Source organism: Sceloporus undulatus, chromosome 4 (genome assembly GCF_019175285.1).
Source record: "Sceloporus undulatus isolate JIND9_A2432 ecotype Alabama chromosome 4, SceUnd_v1.1, whole genome shotgun sequence".
Taxonomy (NCBI): Eukaryota; Metazoa; Chordata; class Lepidosauria; order Squamata; family Phrynosomatidae; genus Sceloporus; species Sceloporus undulatus.
In genome coordinates this window covers 137166686-137190974 of record NC_056525.1, presented here as the reverse complement: position 1 = coordinate 137190974, position 24289 = coordinate 137166686, and the positions used below count along the sequence as shown (strand labels likewise).

The 24289-nt window shown below is 40.0% G+C and overlaps 1 protein-coding gene across 7 annotated transcripts in view; it reads left to right on the top strand.

The window, feature by feature from the left end:
• CXXC5 (CXXC finger protein 5) overlaps nt 1-24289 on the top strand; it is an 80348-nt gene that overhangs the window by 7770 nt on the left and 48289 nt on the right. Inside the window, exon 1 of one of the 7 annotated variants that reach the window (XM_042463535.1) lies at nt 4277-4415. The exons of the other annotated variants lie outside the window; for them this stretch is intronic. The gene's annotated coding sequence lies outside the window, so the exon portion shown is untranslated. Of the gene's footprint in view, nt 1-4276; nt 4416-24289 lie in introns of those variants that run through there. 7 annotated transcript variants of the gene reach the window in all.

The following is a 24289-nucleotide window of genomic DNA, read 5'->3' as shown; positions in this document are numbered from 1 at the left end:
TTGGAAATGACTTGAAGGCATACAACACACACACACACACATAAGCTGTGTGTGTGTGTGTGTGTGTGTGTGTGTGTGTGTGTGTGTGTGTGTGTGTGTAATCCCCCTTAAAAATACCAAAGGTAAGGACTGGATGCAGTTCCAGTGCATTTTACAGAATAACATGTGCACAGTCATATTCACAAAAAATTAAGGAGATAGATTTACTTATGAAGGATGGAGAAGTAGAATAGCTATATATAAACCATTATAACACCTTGAGTAATACAGTAATACAACAGGACAAAACAAAAACATAGAGCTAACGGTAATTATATCAGAGCAGCTTCACAAGATAAGATCTAGTAACACAGAAATGAAAATATAAACTGAACAGGAAACCAAATGTAAAATGTATTGTGAATGTGAGGCAGTGAGCTGGGGACAAAGAAGACAGAACCAAGCCTAGAGCCCAGAGTTTCCAGCACCTTGTAGATATGCAGATTCCCATGTAAATGCACCCGAAGAAGTTATCCTAACCACTAGGCATTACTGTGGCCTTGAAGAAACCAAAACAAGTGATGCTGGAGGTGCATACAGAGGGGCTTAAATTTCAGGCTGTTGGAGAATGAGAAGCTGCTAGAAAAGGAAATGCATTTAATGACAGTACATGCTCCTGATGATGGTTAAATGTTTTATTTTTATTTTTCTTGGTCACACCATGCCTGGGCAGTGTGGAGTATTATTCATACCTTGTCTGTCTTTCTACAGTGAAGTCTCAGAGGAAAAAGGTACTTTGCTTCTTTGAGGGAACTTCAGATTGTAGGCTAGAGTGCTAAAGAGGTAACGCAGGAAGCTATCTTTGTGGACCCAGGAGGTGCAGGCAAATAGGATTCAGTGTTATATTATTCCAGTTCTGAAGTACAAAATGCATATGAGTACGCATCAAGTATGAATGATACTGATATGCATAACGTACGGCTTCCCCCTCTAAATATATCAGTGCCAAGGTGTCTTGTGTCTGTGTCACATGCATGGGTATCCTTTCTGTTATAAATTAATTCAGTCCTCATTTACCTGCAAATATATGAGGGAAGTAGTTGCCTGTTTCATCGCTGATGTTCCTTGAATCTTTTTTTGCACCTCAACCTGGAAAAAGCTTGTAAATGGTTTGGGAGCAAAACATGACTATGTGAGGCCTGACTTCAGGCTGCACAAGTCAAGAAAATTAGCGCTGGAAAGGGCAGCTCTTGCTGTTCTTTTGTCTTCTGCTCAGAGAAATCTCTCAAGTCTTGGACACTTGGGTGTTGTGTTTGTGCTTTGAAAAATCAAGACCAACTAAACTTGGAGGAGAATCGGTAGAGGTTCCTCCTGCTAGCTTTTGAGCATAGGATAATTAGAATCACAGGAAGCGGCCTCCAAGTAACCTTGTTTTCTCCCCTTCAGAGGCTACAGTCGGATGATGAAATCTGAGCTTAATAAATTGAGAAATGAACGAGCCTCCTGCACCTGCCTGCAGCCACTTGACTCCTCCCTTTGTGCCAACAGGAAAATAATCCAGGAAGCTAAAAGTTAATTAGCCTTCTTTTATGTCCAAATCGGAAAACTAGGGTTAATGGCTTCCAAGGAAGTCAGGATACTAAGCCAACTATAAACCGTGACCACTTCTTGTGTTGATTTGATTGGATGCTGTTGGTTTTCCTGGTTCAAATGTAATAAGATTTGGTTGTTTGGATGTAACCAAAGAGCGACAATACAGTTTTGATGACATAATTTTATATGTAAAATGGAAATAAGGACATTTCTTTTCTACCAGCAGTGATTTGTGTGTGTGTGGGGGGGGGGGGTGGGGGTATTAAAATAAAACACATTTTGAAAAGTAGGTGCTCTTTCACATTCAAGAAATGTGAACAAAATCTGATGTCATGGAACATCAAATTGTTCTAGAACTAAATAAGACCTTCAAGGCAAGCCTGTAGGCAAGTTGCTTCTTTTGATGTGCTCATTGACCTTAAAAGTCTTGAAAGTGTATGATTTTGCATGGCTTTGGTCATTGCAGAGAAGTATGAAGTAGTGTACCTTTTCTTCCCAGATCTTTCAGCCCAAATGTGAATTTATAAGGTGTTCTTTACACTATACAAGAACATAGTGCCCAATGGCTTTGTTGCAGGATGGGGCTGTTTTGTTATACACTCCAAGAAGATAATCCTTTGAGCCTTTCAGAAGATGGATAGGTTTAAATCAACAATCTGTAATACTGCAAGTAAATTTGCAGGAAAAACCTGCCTTAAATCCTTTTGTCAGGAAAGACTAGAGCTGAACTCTACTTTATGCATTTCAGTTTCTAGGCAATGTGCTACTTCTGTACATTTAATCTGGCACAGTACATTATGAGAAAATGACAGTTCAAAGTACTGGATGAATGAAATCAATGTAGCAAATGGGAAGAATGATTTAAATGTAGCTAGTAGTTTTGTGAATGAAAACAGCTCTTTGAATGAATGAACTTGCCTGGAAGTGTTGTTGATATGTTGTAAATGGAAAGTGCACATGGCAGAATTCAAATATTTAAATGTGGATTGGTCAAATGATAACTTGTGTTTGCAGTGAGATGAAAGGCACATTTTATGCTGTAGCTAGTGCTGAACATGAGAAGGTCTTCGCTGTACACAATGTTTTATTTACAGGGACTCCTTCTAACTGTTAGATTTTTTTTAAAGTCGTAATTGTTGTGATGTGCCTTCAAGTCAAATATTACTTATGCCAACCTTATGCTATTTTGTAAAAGTCTCTTCAGAGGAGGTTTGCCATTCTCTTCCTCTAAGGCTGAGAGTATGTGATTTGCATAGAGATATCCAGAGGTATTTGATCCCTGATCTCATTTAGTCTAGTCCACATTCAAACCACTACACTGTGCTAGCTTTCTAAACAAATACACATTATTTGCTGTTGCATGAACCGGGGAACTTGGTTGTAAGTCATGATGTTGTTTATCATGATAGGAAAGTGGGATAGTAAAGTTTAGGCTTTTGTCCTTGATTTGCTCTAGTTTAGAGGAGGAGGTTGGAAGTATCTGCACCTATTTTTGGGTAACTAGAGTTCATAATCCTAAAATGGGGTTCATTTTAAGTATGGATAATTGAAATAATCCAGCCAAACTGTAGTTAAAATTAAGTAAATTTGTTGGATTCGGATAAAACTACAAGCTGTGATTAATGAAAACAAAAGTGAAAGGTTCTGTATGCATCCTCATGGTTGCACCAGAGAACGTGTGTGGATGGGAGTGTGTGAAAAGCTTCATCGTGGACCATTCCCATCAAGATAACCATGGATTTTCACTTGGCCCTATACTTTTATTAGTTGCATTTCACATGTATGTTGGAAGCTCCTTTGTACCAGTTTAGACAGTAGATCCATGTAGATCTGTATTGCCTAATTTGTCAAGTAGATACTCTTCATGGTCTCAAGTAGAGGTCTTTCCCAGGATTGCAACCCTTTCACTGGCAATGTTGTGCTTCAAACTTGGGCACGTCTGTATGTGTGGAAAGCACTTTATTGTCTAACAGCAACCCACCCTCTGCATTAACATGATGTGCTAGTGCAGACTATACTTCTGAGCTCTACCCTGAATTATTAGCTCTCCTATGTTATCGCTCACTGTGATGTCTAGAAAGTTCCTCATATAATGGCAGTTGCATTGTGGTTTCTCTACACGGACAGCATTTTGTGTGTGTGCGTGCGCGTGCACGGTGTGTGTGCTTTATTGCATATGACTCTTAGCAGTTCAGATGTATTTCTGTGTTCATCCCCCTCTTTCCCAAGCTTTCACTGTGGCACCAGCTGTGTTTCTGACCTTGGGCTTCCCTGGCTATTTCCTCCTCCTATTTTTGCACACTCCAGTAGTTATTGTGTGTGTAGGAGTGCACAGCTATCTGTCTGCATATTCTACATGATTTTAAGTTTTTTAAAAAGAGATCAATCTTCAGTCTAGAGATGTATGTGTGTGCATCTGCGTGTACATGAAGGGCAGCAAAAGAAAAATGGAACAAACCAAGATGAAGCAAAATGTGAAGAACCGAGCTAGAGAAGCAATGCAGTGTTGCTGAATATGGACTTTGTTCTAAGGTCATGGAGATAAGATAGTCACAACTGGCTTGGAACGCTGCAGGATAAGCTTTGTTGATCCAGGTGCAGTTGGGCCCACATATGGTCACATAGAATTTGGCCAAGAAGAAACGGCAGTCGGCTGATGATGACCGAAGCCCCAGGACTGATCCAGCTGCAGTGGCAGCTTGGCAACCAAATCTATGAAATTAAAAGGCTGAGGAAGCATCAGGAGACATTTGCTTCCAAAAATCTGCTTATGCAGTCTTGGCAAAAAGATAGGGCTGCTGTGAATATGGCAGGGAGGCAATGACAGGAAACACCAAATGCATGTATGCTTCTTGTTTTGCTTTTTTGACCATCAGTTCAGAATCCAAATCAGTTCTGTAGTGTGTGCACTGGAAGGCCTGTAAAAACTTTTCTTTTTCCAAGAGACAAGGGTTTTTGCAGATTCTAAAGTTTGGAGGCAATCTAGTTTGGGCATCTGCTTCTGACAAGATGTTTGAAACTAGCGGTGACTGTTTAAAAACCTAGAGATCCCTGTTTTGAAGGGGGAAAGTTGTGAGGTCCAAACAAACTTCTGCTTGAAGCTCTGGTTGTGTACAGATGCTAGAGAAATACCTGATAATAAAGTAAATACCTGATAATAAAATAAAAACTGCTGGATTCCACCTCAGTCATTTAGTAAAGCAGTTAAGCAGAGTGTACCAAGAACTAGCTTATCAATCAGTTTTCCCAACCCCCTGCTGTGAATTATCACCTATGTTAAATTTGTAATATAATAGATAGGTAAAGGAAATTAATGTTTTTTTTTTAAACATTGTTTACATTGACAGGATTTTCAGACTGTTTCCATCTAGAAGTGCTATAGAACAGGTCTGGATTTTAGGGGAGAGATATTTGGGTTGCAGTATTTCAGTGAGCACTATTTAGGTTGTTTTATTTTTACTAAAAAGTCGTTACATTTCAAAAGTCCAGAGCAAGTTTGCAAGTTTGAAATATGTAGAATAAAGTACTTTGTCAATTTAGCAGTTTAGTCCTAAAAATCTCGAAAAATTGAAGAAGATTGTTACTAAACTGTAAGTAGTTTGCCATTTATCACTGACAATGTTGATGTGGGTGTGAGCCTCTTAACAGTACTTCTTAAAGAGCATGCTGTGTGGAAGTGATTTTCTGTGAAAACATGTTTGTGCTGGTTTTCACAAGGCGGACTTGAAGCGTGATGTGCTATCTGTTGTCTCCTTCTCTGGCTGTGTCTATAAATGAAATGTGATTCTGGAGTGGGCAGATACTGTAGTAGGCTCACCAGGAGCTATGCTGTCTAAAACTATAGGAGTTGTTCAGTGATGTCTTGAAGACCACACTTAGTCCATCATAGTGCATAGCTGTACTAGGTTCTGTACTGATTGGAGTGGACAGAAAGAAGAGAGGAAGTGAAGATTAATCTACTGCTATGAGGTCTATGGACACAGTCAGCCCCATGCCTGGACATGAACTCTGTTCCCCACTCAGTTCATTCTGCGGTGCCTTTTGAACAAATGGGCATTTGGCAGGTGTCTGCATGTACACAACCCTTTCATCTGAATTTCTTTTAGGACTGATTATTAATAGTGTAGTATTGCGGCACTGGGTTCTCTCTCTTTCCCTCTCACTTTTAAAATCAATTTTATGTTTATGGTGTCATTTTAAAATTTGCCCTCTTTCATCCACCAAATAATCTTATTTCTTTAGCTTCTTAGCCTCAAGGATAGGGGTAAACAGATGTCAGGTTTTGGGGTCTAATGTGTCTGTGCACTTAAAATTAATCTTAGGAGTTTATCAAGCGGGAGGAATTTCTCTTAAATTCGAATGAAAAGAAAGGGGGGCCAGAACGCATTCACTTAAAGTCACTAGTTTCGCGCAATAATGTGAATACGCATTGCATTTGAACTGGCTTTCCATTGCCCGAAAATAGCATGCCATTGCCCGAATTTGTGTGTGGTAGTTTATCATGCAATAACGTGAAACCCCATGATTGCGTTCGGACTGACTTCCCATTGCCCGAATTTGTGTGTAGTGGGTTATCATGCAATAACGTTAAACCCCATGATTGTGTTCAGATTGCCATCTGATTATACTTCCAATTCCCCTTGTCTGATAAACTCCTTAGTGCAAGGATTTTTGCGGAGTACTGGAAAAGAATGGAGATTACAATCATTACACATACGGCAACATTTATATTACACAGTTAATAGTGCTATGATTTTGCTTTACTTGCAATAGACCTGTCCTATGGTAGCCTCAGTTTTGTTATTGTGACGCACTAGAGCTCTCTGGCTGAGAATTCTAACGGCCTTTGTGTAAACTGCAAATCCCAGAATCCATAGGATGTTGCCAGGTTGAATCTTAGTGCTATAATGGTAAGTGTACCAAGCTTAGCTGCCATCTCCTTTTTTCATTTCAGCTTTATAGTTTAGGGTGAAGGAGGGTCTTTTCCTTGTTGCTATAGTTAAACAGTTTGGATTTAGAACTCTTGGTTGGTGTATTTCTATTACAAATCAATTAGAGATCTAGAAGTAGACCCAAATATGAACCTTTGTGCCAGGGGAGTAGACTATTAATAATTAAAGTTGTGGTTGTGATGGTGGTGTGCCCTCAATATATTTCCAACTTATGGACCCCAAGGCAACCCTGTCATGGCATTTTCAGGGGCTAAGAGTGTTTGGGTCACCCCATTGGGTTTCCATGACTGAGGGGGTGATTGAAACCTGATCTCCACAGTCCAGCACTTAAATTATTCCCATCTTAATATTTAGAAAACATGCTGGTTTGAGGTGTGTTATATCTTTATTATATTGTAGGGTTCACAGGAGGAAGTTCTTCTTAACATTTAGGTGGAATCTTTGCTGTAGTTTGAATCCATTGCTCTGGGCCTAGTCCTGAGTAGCAGAAAACAAATTTGCTCCACCTTATGTATGACATCCTTTCAAATATTTAAGCAGGCATATCATATTACCTCATAACTGTCTTTTCTGCAGGCTAAACATAACTAGCCCCCTAAATCTCTTCTTGTAAGGCATTGTTTCCAGACCCTTCACTGTTTTGGTCACCCTCTAAACATGCTGCAACTTGTCAACAACCTTTTTGAATCGTGGTGCTCAGAATTGGATGCAGTATTCCAGATAAGGCCTGACCAAAGCAGAATAGAATGGTTCTATTACTTCCCTCTATCTAGACACTATACTTCTATTGATGAAGCCTAGAATCACATTGTCTTTTTAGCCGCCACATTACACTGTTGACTCATGTTAAACTTGTGGTTCACATTTCACATGTACTGTTGTCAAACCAGATGTCCCTCATCCTGTATCTGTGCACTTCATTTTTTTCCTGCCTGAGTGCAATACCTTACATTTCTCCCTTTGAAAATTAATTTTGTTAGTTTTGCCCAGCTTTCTAATCTATAAGGGCATTTTGAATTTTGATCCTGTTGTGGTATGAGCTACCCCTCCTAATTTGCTGTCATCTACAAAATTGATAAGCATACCCTCTATTCTTTCATCCAAGTCATTGATGAAGATGTTGAATAGCACTGGGCCCAGACAGAACCCTGTGGGACCCCACTGGAGACTTCTCTCCAGATTGAAGAGGAGCCATTGGTGAGCACCCTTTAGATTTGATTGGTCAATCATTGACAAATCCACCTAACACTAGCATTGTCTAGCCCACAATTTAATAGCTTGTTTGCAAGAATTATTTTTCCCTTTAAAAAAAAATAGACAGTGCCAGCATTAAAAACAAAACAAAACAACTACCATAATATATATTTTGGGAGAGCCCTCCAGTGCTTTGCATGCTGGACTATGACTCTGGAGAGCAGAGTTTGAATTCTAGCTTGGCCATGAAACTCACTGGGTGATCTTGGGCAAGTCACACACTCTTAGCCTCAAGGGGAAGTAATGGCAAACCTCTTCTGAACAAATCTTGCCAAGAAAATCCTATAATAGGTAAACCTTGGGGTCACCATAAGTTGGAAATGACTTAAAGGCACAAAAAACAGCAACAGCATAAGGAGTAACTTGTGCTTTAGACATCATGTTCAATGATTTCAATGATGTTGAAGTGAGATTTGAGTAAGAAACCATGTGGTATTACAACTTGCCAATGCATTACAGTGAATCTCTGAAGTCTAGTGAAAAATTATGTCTTGACATGTGAGAAGTTGAGAGTTTTGAGTTGAATTTTACAAGGATTTGCAACCATTTACATTTGGCTAGGATGTAGAAACTTAAAGGTACCAGATCTTGTCTGATTTTGGAAGCTAAGTAGGGTTATGCCTGGTTAGAACTTGGATAGGAGGCTGCCAATGAAGATCAGGTGTGGTAGGATATATTTCAGAGAAAGGAATTGGCAAAACCACCTCTTGAGTGTTTCTAGCCTAAGAAAACTGTATGAAAAATTAATGGAGTCCCTATAAATTGACAAGCGACTTGAAGACACATACGCGTTCACCCCCCACACCCTCCCCCACACACTCTGAAACATTGTTACAGATTTGCAAACAAATGTACAGGTCACTTTTAGATAATGCAAGCTTTGTGTCCTTGTGTTCTTGTTTTGAAGTCCAACAGAAGTTGCAAAACTGTATGCCACTAAATTAGAAAGATGTATGCCATGGTCGCCCTGGTCGATGATCTCCGTCTGGGCATGGACAGGGATAGCGTGTCCCTGTTAGTGCTTTTAGACATCTCAGCGGCTTTTGATACCATTGACCATGGTATCCTTCTGGAACGCCTGAGGGAGTTAGGAATCGGGGGCACTGCACTCCAGTGGTTCCGTTCCTACCTCTCGGGTAGATTCCAGATGGTGCAGCTGGGGGACGTGCGCTCCGGTAAGAGGGCACTCACATCTGGTGTCCCTCAAGGAGCCATTCTGTCCCCCATGCTATTCAACATTTATATGAAACCGCTGGGAGAGATCATCCGGAGACACTGGGCGCGGTGTTATCAGTACGCTGATGACACCCAAATATGTTTCTCTGTGTCTCCGACTGATGCAGTGACCAGGGATGGCATCTCTCCTCTAGACGCCTGTCTGGAGTCGGTAATGGGCTGGATGAGGGAAAACAGACTCAGCCAGAATCCAGAGAAAACGGAAGTACTCGTGATAGGCTCCCCCGGCCCGGGGATGTTTGTCCACCTGACTTGAACGGGGTCATGCTCCCCTTGAAGGACTCAGTTCGCAGTCTGGGGGTGCTCCTGGACTCGTCGCTCCACCTTACATCTCAGGTGGATGCGACAGTCAGGAGCACCTGTTATCAGCTTCGGCTGATACGCCAGCTGCAACCCTACCTGGGCTGGGGGGACCTTGAAACGGTGGTACATGCTCTGGTAACCTCTCGCTTGGATTTCTGTAATGCGCTCTACATGGGGCAACCCTTGTACCACTCTCGGAAGCTACAATTGGTTCAGAACATGGCAGCAAGACTGGTCACTGGATCCTCCAGGGCCAGTCACATAACACCTGTGGTTAAAGATCTACATTGGCTGCCTATTTGCTTCCAGGCGCAATACAAGGTGTTGGTTATTACCTATAAAGCCCTAAATGGCTTGGGCCCAGGGTACTTGGTGGACCGCCTCTCTCCATATAATCTGCCCCGCACACTCAGGTCGGCCGGGAAGTAACTGTTGCGAGTTCCAGATGCAAAACATTCTATAACAACACAGAGGGCCTTTTCCATCTCGGCCCCTCAGTTCTGGAACTCACTTCCTGGTGAGCTCCGCTTGGCCACCTCCCTTGACCTATTCAGGAAAGGGTTAAAAACCTTCCTTTTTCAGCAGGCTTTCCCCTAATGTCCCAGTTGTACTCCTCCTCTCCCTCTACAGCTTTGCATCTTGAGCTAGACTGAATGTTATTAATTGTACCTTTAATGTGTTTTTAATGTGTTTACTGATGTTTTATTATGTTATTATGATATTGTAGTGCTTGTGCAACTATGTAGTTTGCATATTGTAACCCGCCTTGATCTGTGGAAAGGCGGGCTATAAATAAAGATTTTATTTTATTATTATTTTATTATGTAGAACTTAACAAAAAGGAAAATGATGCTTTTTCAGAATTAGCATCAGTCACAGTGTCAAAAGTGAAATGGCATCCTGGCAGCTTTCTTATTGATATGATCAGCACATCTAGAGAAACTTTCGAATATCAATTGTTAACACAGTTTTATAACTCCACTAGGAGGTCTGGTATTGCAGAGTTTCTGGGGGATGTTGTTTCAGTTGCTTTTAGCAGTCACACTGTGGCATCTGGATGAGAAGCAATGTGAGAGCCCAGACTAGTAGAATTCTTCCAGCATATATAATACCCTCCATAAACTGCAAATGTTCCCCTTATTCTTCATGCACATGATGGAAGATTTTTGGGCGGAATGCTTGGAGTCATTTTTAGTTTGTATTGGGCAGTGGTCAGAAAAAGCCATGCAACTGCTGTGACTTAGTTCACTTGAGTTATATTTATTTGCTTAAAACCAAAGGTCATCATAGAGTGTGAGCCATGACTCACCCTTTGTTTCTGGCAGCCAAACAGGGAGAGTAAACTAGATTACTCTGGAGCATCACTGTTGAATTCTCTGGTACTTTTTTGGCCCTTGGCTTCCAGGTCTAGCAGTACTCATATGTTAGTGCCCAACGTAGTAGAACTGACTAGGGATGACAAGTCTTTTACCATTCCTATGGATGCAGTATGTGTTGTTGTTGTTGTTGTTATTGTGTGCCTTCAAGTCATTTCTGACTTCTGGTAACTCTAAAGTGAACCTACTATGCGGTTTTGTTGGCAAGATTTGTTCTTCATGCACATTCTGTATACAACCCGAGATTTTGTGTATAACTGTATTTGCATTCCTGATAATCAGGCTTGTATACTTATGTTGGCAATGACAAGTGTGCCACCTGCCTCTGCCAAATGTAACAAGAATTCAATCCTTCTTTCCAAACCTGAAGCTTAAGGGGTGGGCATGGATCATGCCAACAAATGCATAGTGACTGTCAAACCTCCCACAGCTTTAAAGTAGGGATTGGGAAGTAGGCTGAATTTTGTTGGACCTTGGGGTTGAGAGCCAGATCAGGGCCGCAGCAACTGCACGCCATGGCCCTGATCTCACCTTTCCATGGTGCAAAAAGGAGCTACAAAAAGCGGTTCCTTTCTGCCCCACGAAAAAGCCACCATAGTCACATTGCTGCAGCTTTTCCACACTCCGTGTGGAAGCGCCGTGATGTTGCACATCATGTGGTTTGGTGCATGGTGTCACGCCGGCTTGGGGTTGGAGCTGGGAGGTGTATCCTGTAGACAACACACCCCGACTCTGCCCCCAGGCCAGCCAAAGATGTCTGTACAGCCCCTTATAGTTTTATCAAGGTGCTCAGAGTGCCTTGGCCTTACAGCAACAAAACCAGCAAATTCTTGTCATTTTTCCTGTAGGAAGTCAGTAACACTAGAAGGGGGACAGGGTCTGATGACCATGATTGTTGGATTGACCCACTGCTTTTCCTTTGCCAACTAACTCCATTTCTGTGATTTATTTCACCAGCCAAATTCTGAGGTCAGATTCCTCAGCCAAGTGGTTGCAGGGAAAGGATTATTAACCCAACTCCTTCCTGAAATCCCCCTTGCTAATGTTCCCTTCACGCTTTCACAGGAGGTTGAGAATCCTGTATTAGCCCTTTGATGCCAGCTTCATTTCAGCTGTCATTGATTAAAGTACCCTACATTGTTTCAGAACTATTTCACCATAGAACTAATTTGAAGAAAGGTAGTAGTTTCCTTTTCAATACATTTTGCCAGAAAAACCCTCAAGAGTAAACCCTCAAGAGTTTACTCCCTACTGCCTTTTAAATTTGGAAGAATTTTTAGAAAACGAGTTTGTGCTGCAGAGAAAATATCAAGCCTCAAGTGTCTGTTTCCATGATCTCTTGCTCATGTGTTGTTGACTCTTCTGGAATCTTGTCATTATTTGCAAAAAGCTTCATTGTTATCCCTTACACATGATTCACCTTTGCCTCCTCTTATCCATCTACCCATTCTGCTGGTGGAAGGGAAAAGAAAAGAAACCAAGGCTGCAAATCAGCATTTGTTGCTAACAAAATACAAAATGCAAGTTCCTACAAAATAGCAGACTTGCTTGACTTTGGAGCACATCAGTTGCTTTTGTGAAGTCCTCCCTCCCTCCTCCCTGCGCACTGAATATAACCCTGTGACAGTGCAAACTCTGGTGTTTGAAAATTAAAATTCCTTTGCATGTTACAGTGGTTTTGTTTCAAGAGGACTTATGGCTCTCCTCTCCTTGACAGCACTGCTTGGCACAAGGATTGCCCTGTATTTTTTGCTCTGCCTTCTTAGCCTCTAGCATGGATTCCCTCCAGCATTTCTCCTGTGATTGCTATTCAAATGCCTTCTGTGCTGAGAAGAATCTGAATTTCCTGTCAGCAGTAGGTTTCCACGCTTTGTCTGGCTGCCACTTCATCACATGCTTTAATCGCCACATCCAGGCTTACAGCGAGTAAGCTGGAGCCAGCCACCTCCTACCTCCCAATCCCCAGGGTATACGCCAGCCAGCCAACCACCTCCTCTGGAGGCTGGTGTGGTCACTTGATCTGCTTTGTTCTTTGGCAGCTGTGCTGACCTGCACCAGTCTTTATCTGCCTCCTTCTCCTCCTCCCTTTGCAAAGGGTCAGCTTGTTTTTATGAATCTTGGATCCAAAAGCAGCTCTAGGATTGTTGCTGCATGGACATGTAAAAAGGCAACACTCTGGAAGTGGGCTTCACAATGTCTGGTCAGATGCCCTATTTCTTTACATGACAGATTGCAGGGGAAACTAGTTGGCAGTATAGTTTGGCTGTCCCCTATCCCGACAGGCTGATAATCTGGATGCCACTGTTCTCTCCCCAAGTTGGGAGCAGTTTCACTTTTCTTTAAAAATAACAACAACAGTAATAGAGCTTTTCAGTTTTTTAAAAAGAAGAGACTGGAGTCATCTCCACGCAAAAAATTTTTTGTATAAATGCTTTTAAAAATAAAAGTATAGACTAGCTCAAGGATGGAGAAGAGGCAAGTGTGAGGGCTAAGTCAATGCTGGAATTCCTATCAGTTGAAAAGGTAGAAAAGGTGTGAGTAAGGTAGTCTTAGCCCATGGGAAGAACAAAAACCCTGTGGTGAATGCTCTTTTGAAGTACGTTTGTACACACCCTAAGTGCATTAATAGTTAAACTTTCAGCTCATAGCTTAAATTCACCAGACCACGAAAAGCCTCCATTAGTTACTCATGCTCCATTGCTCAACTAGAATATAATGCTGAAGGGTTTTTTTCCCTGCCTCTGCTTCAACTTCAGAGGTGTTTTGGGGGACTTAACTCTTGAAAAGTAGTTGCAATAGTTTGGTGCTTCTGGCAGCCTTTTCTTAAGTTTTCCCCCCCTTTGCCCCCCCCTGAAAAAAATGCAGTCTTTCTTCATCAGGGCAGCAGCTAAATATCTGCCTCAGCTGACTTAAAAGTCTCATAGCTTTCAGGTATTTTGAAAGATAATGTTTATGTCTTAATGCTCTCTATTAGTTTGGGAACATTGCAACTTGTTGTATAGTTACAGCAGTGTCATATTGAGGTACAGATGAGGAGATTCTTAGAAGTATAAATGTTATGATGGGAGTATTTAAAACTTGATTTCCCTGAGATCATTCACAAGTGACCTTCTGGGATGGGAATGATGGGAGTGCATTCTAAAAAGGCACCATAGGAATACAAAACTGTTCTTTGTAAAAGCTGTGATGTAGTCTCACATCATGGCTTTCAGTGCTTTCATGCAATAGGTAGCCAGAAATGTGGGGTGGGAAGTGGATCTGCAGAATAATGTGACATCGTAATGCACTTCATTCACTAGTCCTCAAAGAGATATGCGACTGTCATTTTGGATAACAATTACTTGTTTACTATCACATCCAGTGGGGTAGCTTTGGGAGCACTTTCAGAATATAGAGTTGAAATATGTGGATGTATATCCCTCCCCATACCATGAAGGGAATTTTGTGTAGAATAGGGAAGAACTGATGTTATCTTTCTTTTACTCCTTTGATGTAATCTAGATACATAGCATAAGTATGTTTTGGCAAGCAAGTGTTCTGACTGTGGGAGGAATGGGGTATGATAAAATAACCAGGTGATGTCGGCGCGAGCATGAGCATACCTGCTATTTCTTTTACACGTGTGTGTGTCCGTGTCCGGAAGTACTTCACTTAAAGCAGTCTGAATATCAGTGTGTTTTCAGGAAGATTGGAGTGATTCCATTCAACAAGGATGGAGATATTCCATGATAAAACCATCCATCATACAATCTGATGATAACCTACACTGATGACACCATCATTTTGGAAAACTGGATGCATCATTAGGACTACAGTCCTATATACTTGCTTATCTGAGTTTAGGTCTCACTGAACTCAGTGGGATTTTCTTCTGAGCAGATGTGTAAGATTGTCTTGTATATTAAATTACAAGTCCATTTGGCACCACTTGTACTTCTGCGTCTTGCACAATGTCTACTTTCTTTAAAGCATAAATTGCTTTGCGTTGTTTATATTGTACCAGATACATGGGACAATTAAAATGTTATAAAACTGTTATAGAACAGTGCAATGCTGTATGTTTCTACATGATAATAAGTTCCACTGAGTCCAGAGGGGCTTATCCCAGATATGAGAATTCTTTTACTATTTCTGTTTCCTCATTGTCTAGACTGAATGTGTGTAAGTTCTCTGTGGTCATTATTTTTGTTTTCTTTATGTTCAACAGTAAGCCGGCTTTTTCACTTTCTTCTTTGAACTTCCTTAGTAGTACTCTGTTGATATTATGGTGTTGTCAGCATATCTCAGATAGTTGATATTTCTTCCTTCTATTTTAACTCCTCCCTCTTCCATGTCCAAGCCTGCTTTCCTTACAATATATTCTTCATATACATAGGTTTATGTACTTAAACTTTCCTTTGTTTCCTTGCTTGTAGCATTTTATCTGTCATCCATGGTTTCTTCACTTTCCTTTTGTCTGTTGGAAGTGTCTTTAAGCATTCTTCTTTTATTATGTTCCCGGCTTCAGATCAAGGCTCTTCCAGTTGATGATCTATTATTCTTAGCACTACAAATCTGTTCCTTATATTGTCAATGAATCCTGTGGAAATGTTGTTTAAATTGTATTTTGGTATGATGACTGGTTTTGCTCTGTTCCAGAGTTTTACTTTTATTTTTGAAATGAGTAGTTTGTGATCTGTGCCACAATCGGAACCTGGTCTAGTCTTGGCCACCAGTATAGAGCTTCACCATCTTTTATTTCTAATTATGGCCTGTTACAGACTGCCAAAATAAAGCTGCTTTGGGTCTCTTTGGAGGTATGCTATTTAAATGATGCCTGGGTCCTAAGAGTCCGGAGGTCACGCCAAAGCCACACTCCATTCCTAAGCACTGGAGTGCAGCTTTGGTGCAGCTTCCAGATTCATAGCATGCATGGATCATTTAAACAGCATACCTCCAAAGAGGCCCGAAGCAGCTTTATTTTGGCAGTCTGTAAGAGGCTTATATAATCTATTTGGTTTTTGTGTTGGCCATCTGGTGATATCCATGTGTATAACCTTTTCTCTGGTTGTATGAAAAATGTGTTTGTAATGAATAGGTTGTTGGCTTCACAAAAAATTATCAGATTCTCACCTGCTTCATTCCTTTTGCCTAGTCCAAATCTTCGAACTGTTTTTGATTCTTCTTTTCTTTTCTTTTCTTTTTTTCTTTTCGGCAAGCCTTCCCCGATGTCCCTTGATACTATGCGACTCCCCCCTATATGTACAGTATTATCGAGCGCATTTAGCTGGCTTGGATCTGATGTATGGTTTTAATTTGTAATTTTGAAATGTTTTTACTGAAGTTTTATTTATGTATTGCAATTTTTACCCTGTATTTTGTATTTGTCATTGCAGTTCTTATCTGTATACCGCTATGATCAACGCCGAATAGCGGTTTATAAATAAAACATTATTATTGTTATTACTATTATTATTTACTTCCAACCTTTGCATTCCAATCTCCAATGATCAGCTTGACATCCTGTGTTGATGTTCTGTCAATTTCTTCCTGTACTCCTTGGTAAAATCTCTCAATTTCTTCTTGTTCTGCCTCATTGGTTGGTGCATATACTTCATTTATGGTGATATTCATAGGTTTCCCGTGGAGTCTTATTGAGATGATTCGATCTGATTTTGCATTGTATCTTCTTACTGCTTTTGCAACATCTTTTCTTATTATGAAAGCCACCCTGTTTCTTCTTGTCTTCAAGAAGTGGTTCAAACCACTACAGCACACTGGATCACTTTTTAAAGGGGCATTTTAGTTTATTTTAAAATTACTTTTAGTGAGATGTTTAACATTTTAAACACTGTTACCCATTGTACATTGCCCTGAGAGATCTTGGTGAGTTGAGAAGTGATACAGAATACCTTAAAAATAAACAAACCCATGTGTTTGTTGCAACTTGAATAGACCAACTGAATCAGTGGAAGTTAGCATAAGTGTTGGTTTACCAAGTCAGCATTAGTTCAATGGGTCTGTTCCCATTTAGGTAAAGTACTGGATTTAGTTTTATGAATGTTGACAACTATGTTTATTTCTTGGTTGAAATAGAGAATAGCTATGTAAGGATTAAGCCAAAGAGTATGATGCATATGTGGGTTTGGGATATGAGGTTGAAGAAAGCTGATTCAGGAGAATTTTTCAATGGATAAAATTTCCTGATGGAAAGGGAGGTTTTGTTTTGTCAGAGGTGAGGGATAAGGATTGAGATGCTGACATTATTTTTAAAGCCTTGGGCAAAAAAAGAGTTAAATGAAGGTTCTGAAAGGTTTCATGCTCTATTTCTGACTTGCGATTTACCTATCAATACCCTGTCCTTCCTGTTGTAGCCAACAAAAGTTTTTGAAAATACCTCTTCATTTTGAAGATAGGACTCCATTCAAAATCACAACAGGTGTCTTTTGCCAGTGAGAAGAATTGACTTCTGAATGCTACCTCTCTCCTGCCCCATGCTTAGTGGAATGGGTCTTTTTATGTTATGCATGAGAGTGTTTGTTATGCAGATAAGGATCAGGAGGCCAGAAGCTAGGTAGTGGGCAAACACTTGAGTTTATTGAATTGTTTGGAGTAGCTGGTATGAATAGGGTTAGTTAGCTGGGCATAATGATTTTAAGAGAAACAAAACAGGATTGTGTTTGATCCAGTCTGGAACTATCATCCTGTGGTTCACTCTGTGGGAGGACCATTTCCCATGTTATATCAGTCATTCTCTCCCTTAAAATATCAATTTACATGCACAGTAATCACAGCCAAGGCAAAATATACTGACAATACGTGTCTGCTACACAGTTAGTTGTGTCTGAACTTTCCATGTTGCTATTTGAACTATAGTGGTGGCTTGTAGGAACTATCATATTGATGCCTAGCATCATCTATCTATACTCAGAAGTACCTCTGAGTTAAGATCTGAATACGTTTTGTTAAAACACTGAAGAATGGAAGCATCTCTGTGGCTAAAGATGAGCTCTAATTCCAGGTACATGGCTGTGATTTATCTGCCAACATACAATTTGTAGTACCTACAACTAACATTGACATTTTTTCTGTGTCATTATCAGAAATAAAAACAATGAAGAAATTCAGCCAGTACAAATTTTCCTATCACTGGACTTTCTTTGAAGACATGCATTAGTTTAACGTCTGCCGGTTGCACAGGTACTAAAGACATAGAGCTTTTGTCAAGAAATACAGTGGTGACAGGCTTAAAGTTCTGTTTTTTATGTTACAGGAATCATTAAGTCTCATTCCACCTCAGATCCCTCCCTTCAAAATTCAAACTATCTCCACTTTTTTTGAACTAATTATGAATCTTAAGAACAAGAAAGAGCAATCAAGTGTCTCATCACCAAAAGACTTGCAGCAAAAATACTCAGACTCCTCTCTTTAAAAAAAAAACAGATTAGAAAATGTTTTTATTCCACAATATCACTGTAATGTTTGGAACAAAACCTTCATATCTTCCCTGTTGCAGCAGTTGTCCCCATATGGAGATCATGTGTCTCACATTGGTAATTGTCCCTATACTGGAAGAAATACCAATGCTTTATTCAACATTATAATATAAGAATCATGCTCATAGATGCCAACCATACATGGAGAGAGAAATTCCAGAGGTGCAAAAAAGCTGGTAAATCAGTTAGGAATCAAATCATTTTAGTCTGAAGGAAATAGTTAATAAAATAGTAAACATTTTATTAATGAGTTTAAAAGTGAAGCTGCAGTAACTAGGTGTAGACATGGATTGAAATCTTACCGTGATCATTGTAGTTTGATAGTTGTTCTCTTCGTCATCTTAAGAAAGCTTTTGAAGTGTTTGAAGATTCTACATTGTTTCCACTTGTTATTGGTCTACAAATAATTCCTATACTGTATTGTGTAGGTGTTTCTGTGTGTGATTGAATAGCAAAATCTGTTACTAATTATTGCAATTCCTTATTAAAAATATATTAATCTTTTTAAAGACAAACTAACAAGCCAGAGTTATACAGTTTACTACAATCACCAAAAATACACAAGCCATTAAATTTTATAATGGAAAACCAAAGTTCTTAAAGGAAAGGAAACATCTGTAGTCTAAAAAGATGTAAAAACTCTTGAAACCAATGATAGAAATATAATCCTTAATAGGAAAGAAGTCAGCTGGCTTCTGTATGATATCAGTTCACCATCTGCTCACAGCCAAATGCATTTCGACTAAGGTCTTCCTCAGCGCCTGAGGTATTTTACAGATGTTCTTACAGGTGTTACTGTATATCTATAGTGGTTGATTAGATGTATCCCATTTGTCCTTTTGATTCCAGCTTTTTATGAAAATAGTGGATGAAGTACACACTTCCAATCAGGGTTGCTTTATTTTTAAAATTTAAGAGTTAAAAGGAAGAAATTGGTTTTCAACCATTATGAATGTAGAAGGTTTTCATTCTCACAAACATAACTGATTACTAGAAATGATTAGTATGTAAATAATACTATTAGCTATATTTTATTCGTATGTTATAAAGACTATAAATAAAATATTTTTAAAAATAATTTCATTTATTTAAATTTATTTACAATTTATTCAAGTTTCTTCTGTGATCACATTCTAAGTATACCTGAATTTATACCTTTGGACCCAAACTCGCTTAGCTTCATAAAGTAGCTGCATCATTAAACCTCTTTTCATCCTCTCTAATCTGTAGGATGTCAAGTTGGCTGACTGGCTATTAAACAAAGATTTGTTCATTGCATTGCTTACATGTTGGTCAGTTCACGTCACTGAAAGTATGTCTTATTGAACCCAGTGGGACATCTCATTAGAATGTATAGGATTGCAGTGCCCGAGCATTGACTCCATTTAAACAACATTTTATACAACCTTTTCATTAAAACAGTGAAAACCTTTTTTATTTTGGGTGGTGGGAGGGCATTCTCTTGGTTTCCCCACCATCACAGGAATGTTTGGTGAGGACACTGAAGAAATCCTTTTTGGTGGGTTGCTCCGAGGCTTTGGAAGCTGGGTTGGCCCCTTCTCTCCTTCCAAGGATGGGTAAAGGCTTTTCTGTTTACATAAGTCTTTGCATGTTAACTGTTTGTTGCAGAAGGTCTTTCAGGTTTTTTTTTAAAAAAATTAAATATTTTTAACAGTTTTTTAAAAACTGTTTGAAATTAATGTTTTAATTGATATAATTGCTTGTTTAATTTCTTTAAAGAACCTTGTGTATTATACACTGATTTAATTGTATTTTGTTTAACTGATATTGTGAGTCCCAAGGGAGGATAGAAATAAATAAATTTTGAAAGAATAGCCAAAGTCCACTTATTAGTCTCCTGTGGAGAAGACCCATTGGATCAGTGGAACTTAACACAAGTGTGGGGTTTACTTACATAAGGTAACATAGATTCAAAGGATCTAGGGCTGCATCCACACTGCAAAATTAATCTGGTTTTACACCACTTTAACTGCTATGGAATCCTGGGAACTGTAGTTTTGTAAGGCATTTAACCATCTCTGTTAGAGAGCTCTGGTGCCATGACAAACTACAGTCCCCAGAACTCCACAGCATTGAATCATGGCAGTTAAAATATTTATGCTTTCTGCTGGATTATTTCTGCGGTGCGGATGCAGCCTAGGTGGAATTTAAAATTGTATTTAGGCCAAAGACGCTAACTTTGAAATATACCAATAATGAATTAATACTGTTACATAAATGGCAAACTCCTTCTGAAGAAACTTGACAAAAACTCCATGAGTGGGTCGCCATAAATCGGAAATGACTTGAAGGCACCCAACAACAACAAGATCGCTATGAACGTGAGCAAAGCCTATTCTTACTGCAGAGTTTGCCCTGCTGTGGTCAAGGGAAATGGTAATAGGGACTCAAACTTCTGCCCTAACAAATGACATCATGATGTAAAAGAGCTACAGTGGCATTCTTGGATCAATGCAATGGTTCCCAGCCTTTGGTCCTCCAGAAATTTTGGACTTAAGTTCTCATGATTTCTGATCATTGACCAAGTTGTCTAGGACTTCAGTGATCCAAAGTCCAATACAAATGGAGGATGAAAGGTTGAGAACCACTGGCTTAATGGAATATTTGACAGTATTGAGCTGCTGTGAAATAACTGATGATTAGTTGACAGTATTTGATCAGTCAACTGACTGACATCCCAGCTCAAGCCAGATAGATGCTTTCTTCACCCAAGAGCAACTGTCTACGAATACAAAGTTGTAGGAGCAGATCCAGCCAGTTGGCTTGAGTTCCCACAGTTTGATCCTTAGCAGCCATTGCCAATGTGATAGCCCCCTCTTTACCCCAGACAACAACTCTGAGCTGAGTTTTGACCATCTTATTATGAGTCATTTTGTCTTTAGTGCAGATGTGAATGGAACCAAACAAATGTAAGCAACAAGTACAGTGCACCCACGTTCTACACGGGTGCATTCTACACGGATTCCAGCATATGCTGGAAGCCATGATGGAAGTGAGGGAGGCGTGTGCTGGAAGGAAACAATGGCGCCCGCTCCCATGGCGTGTGCCCCGCATGCCGCTGCCACGCCTCTGCGGGCACAAGCCCCATTCATTTGAATGGGGCTTGAGCATCCGCGTTTTTTCCTTTATGCAGGGGGGGTCTGGAACAGATCCCCCCGCGTAAGGGAAGGATGGACTGTACTTTGGTTAATGCTTAAGTGTATTTGTAGCTTTTGATGGTTCTTTCAGGTAGGTGTCACTAGTTAATAGGCAGGTACATGGAATATATGCATTTATATGTAACAAGAAGCATCTGGAATGCTCACCACATCTGCTTCAGCCCTCAGTTTTTTGGGTTGAGAGCAGAATTATCTGTCAGTATATTCCAAATGTTGGTTGTTGTTGGCTTTTTTTTTTTTTGACCTTGTGAGGAGTTTCTTGTTACTTTTCAGTTAGCATACGTTTCATCATTACACATTAAAATATTTTCCTTCATCTGTTTTGTTTTTTTAAAATAGCTATGCAGGCTATATATTGCTAATTCCATCCCTCAGTTTGTAATCTTCAAATCCCCAGATTTGTGTGATCAGAGAAAATTATGGAAGTATGCTGCAAAATGAAGAATTGTTCATCGAAGCTTGTGTTGTGTCCTTTCAGCTGTATCTCCTTGCATGTCTTTATTTTTGTTTTACCATAATAGCAGCTGCCAGTGTAAATTGGAGATGTTGGTAATTGACTGGATGAGCGTATTGCGCCTGTGTGTTGGTAATGGATTGGGGGAGGACAATCAAATGGGAGCTTAATTTGGACAAAGCAGGTGCTTTTCATTAGTAGAAAGGCAGTGTTGCAATTTTTGGAAACAGTTATGTATTGGGTCCAATGTGAGAGAAAGGCGGCATATAAATAGAATGTATCAAAATAAATAAATAAAATGTATTGCCAAAATTGGTGTCCTTTGTAAGACTGGTTGCATTTTTTATAATACAATCCTAAATTGTAAATGTCCCAGATGAGGGACCCAGCAACTTAAGTTTATTGTTACGGAGTGATAGTGGGTTTTTGCCACAAAATGATGCCCTATGTCTTCCCTCTGAAAAGGACTTTTCCTGCCTTCAATTCCTTCCCACCATGCACCACTATTCCCTCCTCACTGCTGTGTCCCATTTTCTTTTCTACCTGTCTTTGGCTACTGAGCATGGCTTTTAGGGGTGTAGTGAGGAGTGACCTTCCGCAAATGTTGGACACACCCAAGTATGCTCATGCTTCACTCTGGCTTCTTTGTGTGACTCTCTTGGCTACAATAGTTACAGCATTCACCTCCTGAGTTCCTTATTTACAAGGAGTGGTGGCAATTAGAGTAGTGGAAACTATAAGTATCGTGGTTGGGGATGGGGGTATGACTTTTTTTTGCTTCCATGGAGGAGGATTTAACATTCTGAGGCCACATTTTCCCTCAAATGTTAGTGTGGCTCAAGATCTTATGTGATTCCCAAACTCTGGCCTTCCAGGTGTCTTTGAGATAGGCTCCAAGAATCCCAGACCATTGGCTTCTGGGAGCTGAAGTCAAAAATAACTGGAAGATCAGAGTTTGGGAATCACTGTGATCCTCCGTAATGTTCAGTCCTCCTTTCCATTGGTAGCTCCCAGGGTGTGCAACGTCCTTCTATGGGACACTTGGTTGGCACCCTCTCTACTCATTTTTCTGCAGGCAAGCAAAGACCTTTATATTTAGGCAAGGCTTTGGCTCTTACTCCTGTGGCAGAAGGATCTTTTAATGGATGCCCTGTGCTGTTATCTTTTTAAAATTATTATGTTGCAATTTAAATTATTTTTAATAGGTGCTTTCTACAGAAGTGTTTGACTTTAAAAAAAAAACTTCTGCACATTTTAGCTATACTTTGTTTTGTAAGCTGACTTAGACCCTATGCCAGGAGGAAGGCAGGATATAAACTAACTAAATAAGCAACAATACAAAAACCAAACAAAATTTAAGAACTGAAAAGAAACGGAATCCTTATTTTGCACTGACAACGTCTTGAATTCTTTGTGTGCAGTTGTGCTGGTCAGGGGGAGGGCCAAGGAGCTCAGTTTAGGAAACTAAAGTAGCTGAAGTCCTGCCCCCAGTGCATATAAACTGGAAATCTAAATATTGGGCCATCTTATGGCTCTTAAGAGTTTAACAGGCATTACCGTTTTACTTGGAAGCAAATATTTACAGGCATGATGTCTGTAAACTTTGAAAATTAAATCACACAGCCTATTCCTCTATAGTGGGGGTGGGCAGGGTGCAGCTTGCAGATCCCTAAGTGTGGCCCCTGAAGCACCCCCAAGCCCCCAGCCTAGTTTCAATTTTTTTGGCCAATTTTTGATCAATTCTCCCCCCACCCCCAAAATATTCCCAACCTACACTTCTTTGCTTCCCTTTACTCTCCAAAGCTCCTCCAAAGCCTCAGAACATCCAAAAAATTGGAAAATAATTACCCAAAACGGTAACCAGAAGTGTTGACGCATCACTTCAGAAACACCAAAATGTGGCACTGCGACCTTCTGGGGAAATGTACGATGGGAAATTGGCCCTTGCTTCTTGTCCATTGTCTAACCCTATTTATAACATCCATTGGTGGGCACACGTTGGGATCTTCTTGTTTTAACTCTGAGAAGGAAAGAATCATAGAGTTGGATGGGCTATCTTTTCTGGCCACCTGCCATTTAAAGTGGCTGGACTAGATAGCCCTTCCAACTGTATGTATGATTCCTAGCTATAAAGAAGCTAGGAATCATACATAAATAAAGAATCTGTGTATACGGATCATAGTTTTAAACAAATGTAGTTTGAACTAGTGGCCTGGATCTTTCCAGAGCAAAAAAAATCTGTCTTGAGTTTAAGAAGAGGATTTCAGAAGAACATTTTTTTTTCCACCCTGGGCATTTGTTCAACAGGGATAGTTACACAGACCAAAAATGATAGACAGATTGAAACACAAAATCTTGACTGGAGATTGCTCTTTGCCCGTTGCATCATGTGATTCCATGACATAATTTCCAGTTGGTGTCAGCTGTGACTGTGTGCCAGTCAGCAGGCGTATAGGCTGGTGTGAGTCGTTTGCCACAGCTTTTTGAG